We start from the raw sequence: 14,074 nt of genomic DNA on the forward strand, positions 1-14,074 counted from the left end.
ACCTAGAGGCTCAAGAAATCAAGATGCCAGATTGGTTTATATGGCAGCTATATGAGGTTATAAACCAACTAAAACCATATTTGGCACAACTATTCTTGCAAAATTTCAGTCAAATCGGATAAGAATTGCGCTCTCTAGTGGCTCAAGAAGTCAAGATTCAAGATCGGTTTATATGAAAGCTATATCAGGTTAGGGACTGATTTGAATTACGCTTAGCACAGATATTGGAAATCATAGCAAAACATACAGTAAGAGCTTTTGGTCATTCGTGAAAAGGGTAAAGGGTAGTTCTTCATCTATTCCAACTCTTGCTAAGGATGATCGAACGTTCACTGACTGCATTGATAAGGCTAACCTGTTGGCTGATATGTTTGCGGGGAATTCTTCCCTGCCGGATAGCAATCACCCACTCCCCTCAAACGAAAATGTATCTGGCGTTATGCCCCAAATATTTTTTCAAACTCGTAGAGTTAAAAGAGTTCTTGAGAATCTAGACGTAAATAAATCCCCGCGCACGGATGGCATATCAACACTTGTCTTGCGCAGATATTCCTCGACGCTTGCCTGTCGATTACGCAACCTTTTCAACATTGCTTACGGTGCGGGAGACTTCCCGGCGCGTTGGAAGGTTGCGAACGTTCAGCCAATACCCAAGAACGGTGAGGCAAACAACCCTGCTAACTATCAGCCAATTGCGATATACTCCGCTCTCTCCAAGGTCATGGAGAGCATGGTTAATCAACATCTTGTGAGTTTTAAAGAGTGTAATGGCCTTCTTAGCGACCAACAGTATGGGTTCCACAGAAATCGCTCTACGGGCGACCTCATAGCACTTCTGTCGGAACGTTGGAGTCGCTCAATGCACCAGTTCGGTGAGAGTAAGGTTGTGGCTCTGTTTATCTCCAAGGCATTACAAGGCACTACTATCAAAGCTTTTCCCATTTGTTGCCGGTAATGGCTTCGCACTATATGAGTGGTTATAGATGGGTTCTCATCCAATGAGCATAAACTGACCGCAGGTTTACCCCAGGGCTCTGTTCTTTCTCCTTCTCTTTTTCTTATTTTCATCAACGATCTGTTGGGTCAGACATCGAATCCAGTCTACTCATTTGCGGATGACAGTAATCTCTGTCATTCGTAATCATTCGACCATAGGCCGAGTCTTCGAGACATTGAGGACAAGAGGCGGGTTATGGATGATACACTCTGCCAGGATTTGCTGGCCATTTCAGAGTGGGATCGAATGAATCGAGTAGATTTTAATGCACGGAAGACACAGTGCTGCTTGTTGCAACACAAACGATTCGCTGACCCATTACAATCATCTTCGTCTATCAACGGTGTAGATGTTGAGCAATCAGAAGCTCTTGATGTTCTAGGCATGATAATACAAAGCCATGTCCGTTGGGCTAAACATGTATTTGAATTGTCGAAAGAAGCATTCAAATGTTTAGGCTTCCTTAAACGGTGTAAGAATTAATTCCCTCCGTCTGATCTTCTTAACTTCTACACCACATTCATAAGGCCGAAAATAGAGTGCAACTCACATGTAAGGGCTGGAGCTTCAAACCCATCCCTGGAGCTACTGGACCGTGTACAGAGGAGAGCGATGCCGTTGATTGGGGACAGTGGGGATTCCAACTCTATTGCCCCCCTTGAACATCGTCGCAATGTGGGTTGTTTGGCGCTGTTCTATCGGTACTTTCATGGTGTGTGTTCGTCTGATATTCATCTTCTTATTCGTGATGTAAGGATGCCTGTCAGGGATACTAGGCATTCCAGGAACTCTCACCCTTTTGTAATTGATTGGCCAGCGGACCGCAAATGCAAATTTTGCCCGTGAACATTCCACTAAGGAACAGGGGCAAACTTCTCACATATCAATGAGTGCAGTCCGTTTCAAGTTTTTAAGCATAATGATAAGGGGCCTCCTTTTTTATAGTCCAGTCTGAACGGCGTGCCGCAGTGCGACACCTCTTTGGAGAGATGTTTTATATGGCATAGTACCTCACAAATGTTGCCAGCATTGGGAGGGGAAAACTATTGCTGAACATTTTTTTCTGATGGTCTCGCCAAGTCTTGCGGTCATTCTAACCTCTTCGCTACGGTGGCTTCCTCAATTATAAAGAGAATACTTATTACGCCCGAACCGTTCTTATGTGGAATCAACTTTCGGCTAATGTTTTTCCCATCTACTTTGACATCCAGAAATTTAAGACAAATGTCAATAAACACTACATCCTTTTTCCCCCCTCCAATTCCTAATTTCCTTTCGCCAAAGCAATGCACTGCATTCATAGGGGACATCCCCCGCGTGTTGGCTGACAGACAAAAAAAATACAGCTATACCTGAATATAGTCTGAACTGAACCATATTTGGGTGTGCGGTCGGGACGTTTAAAACATCTCACTGTTTCAAATTTCAGCGAAATTGGGTAATAAACAAAGCTTTTATGGACTTCAGACCCTTTATCGGCAGATCGGTCTATATGGCATATCTAAATATGGTCCGATCTAAACCATATCTGAGTCGGATGTCGGTAGGCTTAAAACTACTCACTGTTTCAAATTTCAGCGAAATCGGTTAAAAAATAATGTTTTTATGGGTTTTAGACCCTAAATCGGCAGATCGGGCTATATGGCAGCTATATCCAAATATGGTCCGATTTGGCCCCTTCGAGAACTTTACCTGCGTGCAGCAAAAAGACGTATCGATGCCAAATTTCAATATCTCAATTTTTGAAGACGGACGGATGGACAGACACACGGAAATCGTTCAAAGGATATTTCGATGTGTTGCAAACGGAATGACTAAATAAATATACCCCCTATTCTATGGTGGTGGGTCTAAAAGATCATTCTAAACACTTGCGATGTGCTTATACATGAGTTATTTGACGCCTTAAGTTATCAGTCGCCCTAATCACTGAACCATTATAAATTTCTTAGTATTTTGGGACACACTCTCGCCTCATGTGGCTAAAACAACTAACCAAACAGACAAACCAATCAATTTAAAACAACCGAATCAAACCGTCAAAATTAATTACGAAAAAAGTATTTTTTTAACTAGATTAAAAATAAGCGGCCAATATAAATCTCAACTGACCACTTCAGAAAATGATTTTTTTGTTATAAATTCTTGTTCAATATCAAAAGCAATAAATTGAAGTGATATTGACACAGTTTATGCCAGGTACTTGCATTAAACGATAAGTTAAGAATGGCATAAAGATAAGCAATGGAAATGCTTGAGGTAAGACTGTAAATTAGAAAATTGCTCGTAATCGCTGGTCATCTTTTTCACAAATATGACTTAGACCGTTAACGTTTGTGGAAAAACACAACAAGTAAAACCTTAATGGTTAACACATGCGTTTACCATCAAACGATATTCGTCATCATCACCATAGAGAATAATTAAATGTGATTAGATTGAAAAAAAAATAAAAATGAAATAATTATAAATAAAAAAACTAAAGTACAGACTAAAGTGGGGCCATCCAATTGTTTTTATACATAAAAGTTCACAATGCCAAAAAAAGTCGGACGGAAAATTTATAGTGTCTATATGTTTATATGAACAGATTAAAAATAAAAGAAAAATAATTCAAAAATAAAAATATCAAAAATGAAAAAAAATCAAAAATTCAAAAATAAAAAAAAAATAAAAAAAAATAAAAAAAATAAAAAAAATAAAATAAAAAAAAAATAAAAAAAATTAAAAAAAATCAAAAATAAAATAAAAAATTTAATTAAAAAAATATTTTTTATTTTATAAAATTATTTTTGTTATTTATTTGAAACAAAATTAAATAAATGTTAAATAAGTATAAAAAAAAATAATAAACATAGAAATAGAAAAAAAAAATTTAATAAAAAGACAAAGAATAAAAAAAAAAACAATTTTCCCCATGATCTATAGCCGATACTACACACCCAGGTTCATAAAAAAGAACCTTAAAACAAAACATATCAAAACAAAAATTTAAATAAAAAATAATAACAAAACAAAACAAAAATTAAAAATAAAAAAATATAAAAAAATAAATTAAATTTTAATAAAAAAATAAAAAAAAAATCTTTTTTCCCATGACCTATAGCCGATACTACACATCCAGGTTCATAAAAAACCCTTAAAACAAAAAATATCAAAAAAAATTAAATAAAAAATAACAATAAAAAAATTTAAAATAAAAAACTAAAAAAGAAAAACAAACAAAAATATGACAAAGTAAAAGAACGATAAAAACAAAAAAAATTAAGAAACAAGTAAAAACGCATTAAGTTCGGCCGTGCCAAACTTTTGATACGATACCCACCACCATGGTTATATTCATTATCAACATTTATTTTAACACTACTATTGGGTTGCCCAAAAAGTAATTACGGATTTTTCATATAGTCGGCGTTGACAAATTTTTTCACAGCTCGTGACTCTGTAATTGCATTCTTTCTTCTGTCAGTTATCAGCTTTTACTTTTAGCTTGCTTTAGAAAAAAAAGTATATTTGATTAAAGTTCATTCTAAGTTTTATTAAAAATGCATTTACTTTCTTTTAAAAAATCCGCAATTACTTTTTGGGCAACCCAATATATTCCTATTAATATCTAAATATAGTCTGATCTAAATAATATTTGGTTTAGGTGCCGAGAAACTCTATACAAGTAACAGTTCGAAATTTCTGCGAAATCGGTTAATAAGTGTGCCGTTCATGTGATTAAGCCCTAATTCGGATGATCGATCTATATGATAGCTATATCTAAAAATGGTCCGATTTGGATCATATTTGGTATTAAGCTCACTGTTTCAAATTTGAACAAATTCGGAGAATAAATGCGGCTTTTATGGTCTTTAGACCCTTAAGCTGAATATCGGTCTCTATAGCAGCTATATCTAAATATAGCCCTATTCGGACCATTTTCGAGACAGATGTTGGAAGCATTCTTACAACTCACTGCTCTAAATTTCAGCGAAGTCCAGTAATAAATGCGCCTGTTATAAGCCTAAAAACAAGAATCGGTAGATCTTTCTATATGACAGCTATATTTAAATATGTTCCGATTTGGAGTATTTTTGGTTTGGATATCAAAGAGCTTCATAAAACTCACTGTTCTGAGTTTCATCAAAATCTGGGAATAAATGCTCCTGTTATAGGTTTAAGACCCTAAATCAACATATCGGTATATAGGGCAACTTTCTGTAAATATGGTCCGATATACACCATATTCGGGTTGGACGTCGAGGCCCCCAGTGCAACTCACAGTTTCAAATTTCAGCAATATCGGAGAATAAATGCGCCTTTAATGATCTTTAGACCCTTAAGCTGAAGATCGGTCTCTATGGCAGCTATATCTACAATAAATATGGCCCAGTCCGGACCAATTTCGGGACAGATTTTGGGAGTCTTAATATTTCAAATTTTAGCCAAGTCGGGTAATTAATGCGCCTGTTATAAGACTAAGAACGAAAACGGCAGATCTTTCTATATGACAGTTATATCCAAATATGTTCCCATCTGGAAGATTTTTGGTTCGGATATCAAAGAGCTTAATAAAACTCACTGTTTTGAGTTTCAAAAAAATCGGATAATAAATGCTTATAAGCTTAAAACCCTAAATCAAAATATTGGTATATAGGGCTGCTTTCTGTAAAGAAGGTCCGATATACACCATATTCAGGTCTGATGTGTCCAATGCAACTCAAATTTCAACAAAATCGGAGAATAGGCGCGCCTTCAATGATCTTTAGACCCTAAAGCTGAAGATCAGACTCTATGGCAGCTATATCTAATATAGCCCGATCTGGACCATATTCGGGACAGATGCTGAGAGTCTTGATACAACACACTGTTCCAAATTTCAGCGAAACCGGGTAATAAATGTGAGTTTTCAAGGCCTATGACCCAAAATCAGAAAATCTGTCTATATGGCAGCTATATCCAAATATGTTCCGATCCGGAAAATTTTTGGTTCGGATATAGGCAGGCCTAATAAAACTCCTCCTAATGCTGGAGACATTTATGAGGTACTTTGCCCTGAAAAAACATCTCCCCAAAGAGGTGTCACTCTGCGGCACTCCGTTCGGCCTCGGCTATAAAAGAAGCTCTCTTATCATTGAGCTTAAAATAGAATCGGACTGCACTCATTGATTTGTGAAAAGTTTGCCCCAGTTCCTTAATGGAATGTTCATGGGCAAATTTGCATTTGCAAATACTTAAAAGTAACCTCGAAAAAAATCTAAGTCAGCAATTTCGTGCTTCTTACAATTGTTTTCCATACCTCGCTCCTAAGTTGGTTCATGTCTGGTAATGTGTCCCCAGTTCCAGTATCTGTTAACCCCGAAAGGCGGGCAATGACATAGGAAATGCTCCACTGTCTTATCGTCTTCCCCATATTCCCTACACATAATATCACATATCCTGCAACTATTCTACATAAGCGAGCTCGTAGTCCTATGTGTCCCGTTATGATACCGAATTCTATGGCGACTTCCTTCTTACTTCCTTTCAATACTAGCCTCGTCTTCTCACGATTCGGATCTCCACATAGGATTTTCGTCGTCCAACCGGCCATTTTGCTATTACACAGAGTTACAAGCGCATTCATCGCCCACGGCCTACGCTTGTACTGCACCGCCCCGAAAGGTCTTCTTTTAATACTCTTTACTCCACTATGGCCCACCGCCCAAATAGTGTAGATCGTACCATCCTCAGAGAAGTCGTTAATCTCCTTTTTATACCCACCACTATTGGATGGGCGTATACTAATTTAGTCATTCCGTTTGCAACACCTCGAAATATTATTCTAAAACCCCATAAAGTGTATATATTCTCGATCCTTTCGACGTTCTGAGTCGATCTAGCCATGTCCGTCCGTCTGTCGAAATCACGACAGAGGTCGAACGCGTAAAGCTAGCCGCTTTAAATTTTTCACAGATACTTAATATTGATGTAGGTCGTTGGGGATTGCAAATGGGTCATATCGGTTCAGATTTAGATATAGCTTCCATATAAACCGATCTTCCGATTTGACTTCTTGAGCCCCTGGAAACCACAATTTTTGTCCGATTTGGCTGAAATTTTGCATGTAAAGTTCCGTTACGACTTTGAACAGCTGTGCAAAGTACGGTCCGAATCGGACTATAACCCGATATGGCTGAAATTTTGCATGTAAAGTTCCGTTACGACTTTGAACAGCTGTGCAAAGTACGGTCCGAATCGGACTATAACCCGATATAGCTCCCATATAAACCGATCTCTCGATTTGACTTCTTGAGCCCTTACAAGCCGCAATTTTTGTCCGATTTGGCTAAAATTTTCCATGCGGTTTTGTATTACAACTTTCAACTACTGTGCCAAGTACGTTCAAAAAAACCATAAAATTATGCCCTTCAACTAAACTTATTTCGTATAAAATTTTAGCAGAATCCATGGAAGTGGGTTCCCAAGATTCGGCCCGGCCGAACTTACCACGCTTTTACTTATTACACCCAAATTATTATCGTCCTGAATCGTCCGGTTTACTGTCTGCAAAGATGATCACACTCGATCACAAAGACGATCACGTCCTCGCGTTATAACCACACTCAACCAAATTTGTTATTCAAAACAGCAAAGGTGTTTGCTAAAACAGCAGTTTTTGTCTGCTGAAAATGGGACTCGTTCTATATGGCAGCTATATCTTTTATGGCCACAATACCCTATATCAGGAGATCGGGCGGTTTGTCTATTCGGCAGCTATATCCAAATATAGGCTGATCTGAACTAAACTTCACAGAAATGGGTAGGGGTCTACCAGAACTCACTGTGCCCAATTTCATCGGAATCGGACGAAAAATTACCAATTGATTGACTCAAGTCTGGAGATCGGTCTATCCAGCGGCTATATATAACTAAAATCCGATTTGATGAAATCAAAAGGTCAGGTTTATATACAAAGAATACAAAATCATCAAAAATTGTTTGGAAAATGTTTTTATATCCAAGATATCTGCAAAATTATAAACACCCAGTTTTTTGGGTGTAAATGGGAAAATACCTGGATATTACCGGGAAAATACCTTTTGGGTATTTACCCATAGCCTATCTCTACTTATGTGTCGTCTCAGTTATCCGATCGGAAACCTCCTCCATTCCTTCCAGGTTTCCTATCGCCGACTCGATTAAACCGCGATGGTATGCTGCTATCCTCCCAACGCCTTAAGTCTCATAGCAGCAGTGGCTAACTCACTTTAAATCTATATTTCTATGGGTCGTTTATCTATCAGTGCCCTAGTAGGTGTGATCTTCGTCGCTCCGCCTATGCCAAAACAAAATGTTCTCTGAACCTGTTGTATGATCCTTACGTTGCATTTTTTCTCCATCGCAGTTAACCAAACTACTGAGGCGTAAGTAAGTATTGATCTAATCATGCTCCTGTAGATCCAATGGGATATCCTCGGATTCAGGCCCATTTCGAGGCATGTCTTTATTAGGCCCAACATTTTTGGCTCAAGGGTACGTAAATAAGCAGAATGGTCGATTTTGGAGTAAAAATCAGCCAGAATCATTGCAAGAGCTACTTATGCATCCAGAAAAAGTCACAATTTGGTGTGGTTTATAGGCTGGTGGCATCATTGGATCGTACTTCTTCAAAGATGATGCGAATCGTATCGTAACTGTGAATGGTGAGCGCTACTGTAAGATGATATCCAAACTTTTTTTTGCCCAAAATGCAAGAGCTTGATTTGGGTGACTTGTGGTTTCAACAAGACGGTGCCACATGCCACACAGCACGCGTAACAATGGACTTTTTGAGAAGCAAGTTCGGTGAACATTTTATTTCAAGTTCGAGACCGGTCAATTGGCCGCCTAAATTGTGCGATTTAACACCTTCAGACTATTTTGTGTAAGGCTATGATAAATCTGGGAGGCCACCGCAGTGCAGAGGTTAGCATGTCCGCCTATGACGCTAAACGCCTGGGTTCGAATCCTGGCGAGACCATCAGAAAAAAAAGTTAGTGGTGGTTTTCCCCTCCTAATGCTGGCAGCATTTGTGAGGTACTATGCCATGTAAAACTTCTCTCGAAAGAGATGTCGCACTGCGGCACGCCGTTCGTCGACTATAAAAAGGAGACCCCTTATCATTGAGCTTAAAACTTGAATCGGACTGGACTCATTGATATGTGAGAAGTTTGCCCCTGTTTCATATTGAATGATCATGGGCAAAATTTGCATTACAAACGAAATGACGAAATTTGTGGTGGGTATAACAAGTTCGGCATCCCATTATAGGTAAAGCAAATTTTTTGCCTGACATCTCTCTATAGGTAAACAGAGGATAATGATAAGAATTGCACCCTTTATGGGCTCAAGAAGTAAAATCGGCAGATGAATTCATATGGGAGCTATATCAGGTTATGCACTGATTTGAGCCATACTTAGCACAGTTGTTGAAAGTCATAACAAAACACCTCATACAAAATGTTAGCCAAATTCGATAAGAATTGCTCCCTCTAGAGACTCAAGAAGTCAAGATCCGAGATCGGTTTAAAAGGCAGCTATATCAGGTTATAAACAGATTCAAACAAAACACTTTATGAAAAATTTCAGCCAAATAGGATAACAATTGCTCACTCTAGAAGCTCCAGAAGTCAAGATCTCAGATCGGCTAATATGGAAGTTAGTTATGAACCGATTTAGACCATACTTTGCACAGTTGTTGGAAGACACAACAAAACAGCTCGCTCAAAATATACGACCCATCGCAGCGGGAACGTGATGGCCATTGGTTATTTACAGGCGCCAATATCTCGCCTTGCCGTATTGAGCATCATAGGCACTTAGAATTTAAGCAAGAGCCAATGCCACCCGGCATCTTCACTGAGACTCTCCACTCGATACCGCTGATTGTCCGCGAATGCAGTTGCAGCTACTCCGTATGTAGCATTCCACTATCCGCAACCTGTGGACACCCCCGGTAGCTCCCAGCTAAGCTATTCGTGATTACGAAGAATACCATATAGAGTGGAGCTCAAAGTTCCAGCCTTTGTGATGATCGTAATTATCCTGTGCCGGGACGTACAGGATATTGCGCCTGTGATAATCTCTGGACCAAGGCAAAGTGCCCCAAGAGAGGCGTTAAATACCATTCCGGATTATAGGCCTTTGAATCTTTGTGTTGGGTGTGTGGCAACAACAAAGATCGTCATGCGACTGAGATAATCAGATACATGGCACTCAGGCCATTTATCTGTTTTGCAGGGGATGGTGTTGCCGTGTGGCTATATGCAAAGCGACTAATTATATACCAGGGGGGTACTTCCTTATTGATGGCTTGAAAGTCGTTTTCCCGAAAAAGGATCTCTGGATGGGGTAACCCGTCCCTGTAATTAGAGATTATTATAAACTTTTGGGTGGTTGCAGCATCCTTCAGGCGGAGGTCTTCGCGATCCTGAAGGCACTGGAGACGATGTTGCTGTGGGATCGGCGGCCTCACCTCACTGTGCCAAATTTCCGCGAAATTGGTTAATAAATCCACCTTTTTTGGGTCCAAGAACTTAAATAGGGAGATCAGTATATGGCAGTTTTATCCAAATATAGACCGATCTTGATCATTCTAGGAACTAATGGCCTTACCACGCTCATTGTGGCAAGTTCCAGCGAAATTGAACAATAAATGCCCCTTTTACGGACCCAAGACCTTAAATATATATGTATAGATATATCCAAACATAGACCGATCTGAAGTATTGGGTTGCCCAAAAAGTAATTGCGGATTTTTTAAAAGAAAGTAAATGAATTTTTAATAAAACTTAGAATAAACTTTAATCAAATATACTTTTTTACACTTTTTTTCTAAAGCAAGCTAAAAGTAACAGCTGATAACTGACAGAAGAAAGAATGCAATTACAGAGTCACAAGCTGTGAAAAAATTTGTCAACGCCGTCAAAAAAATTTGGGCAACCAATATATTTGGCTCGTACAGGTTATCATAGTATCATCTTAGCTTAGCTGACAACCCAAAGGTGTTACAGTCAACGCTACAATTGTATACCAATAGCCGGCCCTGGATAACTATGAGCACCACGCAGGTTGGATTTTTTGAGCTCCGATCTGGGTGGTGTTTATTGCTATCACTAGATGCTTAGCGGCGAGCTTGCGGGCTCGTATACAGGTTGCGGATAGTGGAATGCTCCATACGGAGTAGCTACAATTGCAGTAGCGGACAATCAGCGGTATGGAGCGGTGAGTCTCAATGAGAAGCCTGGTGGCGCGGGTCTTGCATAAATATTGAGTGCCTATGATGATCGATATGCAAAGCCGAGTTGTTGGCGTCTTTAAATAACCAATGGACATAATGTCACCGCGACGATCCGTCCTTTGGACCGCAACGAGCTTACTCACCTATAGGAGCTAGATGAGGATCGCCACCTCCACAAATAGACATGTGGCTACAACAACAACAACCAATAGCACCAGCTCTTCGTATCTGTTGCCTGTCGAACATGTTGATCCGAACAGAATTGTGTTCTGGTACCAAGTCATATGTCCATATACATATTTCTCCTTTCCAAAGCTTCCCACTTTCATTGGCATCAATGCATGAAAAAGTGACCTCTGTTACAGCCAGCGCCATCTGTCGTCAATATTAAACTTGTTCTCTGTAAACCCCAAATGAACAAAATGTTTTTTATACCCTCCACCATAGGATGGGGGGTATACTAATTTCGTCATTCTGTTTGTAACTACTCGAAATATTCGTCTGAGACCCCATAAAGTATATATATTCTTGATCGTCGTGACATTTTATGTCGATCTAGCCATGTCCGTCAGTCTGTCCGTCCGTCCGTCTGTCTGTCGAAAGAGTAAAGCTAGCCGCTTGAAATTTTGCACAAATACTTCTTATTAGTGTAGGTCGGTTGGTATTGTAAATGGGCCATATCGGTCCATGTTTTGATATAGCTGCCATATAAACCGATCTTGGTTCTTGACTTCTTGAGCCTCTAGAGGGCGCAATTCTTATCCGATTTTAATGAATTTTGGCACGACGTGTTTTGTTATGATATCCAACAACTGTGCCAAGTATGGTTCAAATCGGTCTATAACCTGATATAGCTGTTATATAAACCGATCTTGGGTCTTGACTGCTTGACCCTCTAGAGGGCGCAATTCTTATCCGATTTGAATTAATTTTGGCACGACGTGTTTTGTTATGATATCCAACAACTGTGGCAAGTATGGTTCAAATCGGTTCATAACCTGATATAGCTGCCATATAAACCGATCTGGGATCATGACTTCTTGAGCCTGTAGAGGTCGCAATTATTATCCGATTTGCCTGAAATTTTGTACGACGGATTTTCTCATGACCATCAACATACGTGTTAACTATGGTCTGAATCAGTCGATAGCCCGATACAGCTCCCATATAAATCGATCTCTCTATTTTACTTCTTGAGCCCCCAAAAGGCGCAATTTTTATTCAAATTGGCTGACATTTTACATTGTGGTCCAAACCGGACCATATCTTGATATCGCACTAATAGCAGAGCAAATCTTTTTTTAAACCCTGTTTTGCCTAAGAAGAGATGCCGGGAAAAGAACTCGACATTTGCGATCCATGGTGAAGGGTATATAAGATTCGGCCCGGCCGAACTTAGCACGCTTTTACATGTTTATAATACCTTTTTCCCAGTGTAAAATCTGTTATCCATAAAATCTTCTCCTTCGATTTGAGATTCTACTTTGATCACTTGATCACTTTGTCAATCCAACTTTTTTTTGGCAAAAAAATCCATACTAATGTGTTTATATGTATTTATTATTATGTTCACCGGTGTTTCTTTTCAACTTGTGTTATTTTTAATTAAAAAAAATCTAAATTTATCATCAGATAGAAAAAGAACCATAAACATTTGGGCTAATTATAGATGTGCGAAGTTGAATGACGACTTTTTTTTACAATATAAAAAAATTTCCAATCCAGCCATCTTCAAAACTGACCACGTGACGTCTTATGATGATGTGATGATAAGATAGGCAACCTACTGATTGCCTGCAGGTTAATATTTGACAATGATATTTAAATTCTTCGAAGCTAGTGCCAGCATTGTTAGTAGCTTCAAATACTCGTAATAACAGGCTAATATAAATTTTATTTTATCAGTTATAAGGCGACCCTGCCGTTTTTGCTGCTGCATCTGAAAATGCCACTACTGGCCCACTACTCCCATGCACTTCTTGTCGTTGTATAACACTCTCTCTCTCTCTTGCCTTCTTCTTTTCTGCCTGCTAATGAATACTTATTACAGTCCCTGTCATGCTGTTTATACAATTGTTTTTGGGGGACATTATGAGCCCACTTAACTACTGCCCTTAGTGGGTGATGTAGGTGATGTAGGCGGTCTTATGACTTGCCTGGTAGTCAAGAGAGTTTTGCAAATATTTAGCAGCGAAATTAGACAAATACACCTCAAGTGCTGAGTTTCTATTATTTGCAAGGCCTTAGAGTGAAGTGTCTGACAATAGACAGACTTACAGCAATAAAGTTGTGCTGTAATGCCATCGAGATGATAAAGTGGCTGCAATTTTGTTTTATTGTATCGTGATAAGCAGAGACTCGTGGCGTCTGGTTGAGAGGTGCTGAATTTTAAGATATTTTTGCTTTCTGTAAATAATACATTCATAAATAAGACCAGAATCATGATTGTGGGTTTTTGGTCACCTTAATTGTATGAATTATAGAGAGATTAAGAATTCGTCCTTATACAGGACACAGGATAATTCAAACGACCACACTTTTATACCCTCTATCATAGGATGGATGGGAAGTATACTAATGTAGTCATTCTGTTTGTAACACCTCGAAATATTCCTCTTTGACCACATAAATTATATACAGTGGAACCTCGTTTATCCGGTTTTGCTGAGACCGAGCTTGGCATGGAAACTCGAAAACACGGTTAATAGAGGTTTTCTCTTAAATTGCATTATTTATGTATATTTAATGATTGTTATTAATACCACATAGAGTATCTATGATTTAAAACTAAAACTTTTTCGCATGCGTGATTTTTAACCTATAGCAGCTGT

At 38.8% G+C, this 14,074-nt stretch overlaps 1 protein-coding gene across 13 annotated transcripts in view; it reads right to left on the bottom strand.

Annotated features, from left to right (window-relative positions):
- LOC106081447 (sodium/hydrogen exchanger 3) overlaps positions 1-14,074 on the bottom strand; it is a 275,612-nt gene that overhangs the window by 217,661 nt on the left and 43,877 nt on the right. The gene's annotated exons all lie outside the window — the stretch shown is intronic.

Source organism: Stomoxys calcitrans, chromosome 3 (assembly GCF_963082655.1).
Source record: "Stomoxys calcitrans chromosome 3, idStoCalc2.1, whole genome shotgun sequence".
In the NCBI taxonomy this organism is placed as follows: Eukaryota; Metazoa; Arthropoda; class Insecta; order Diptera; family Muscidae; genus Stomoxys; species Stomoxys calcitrans.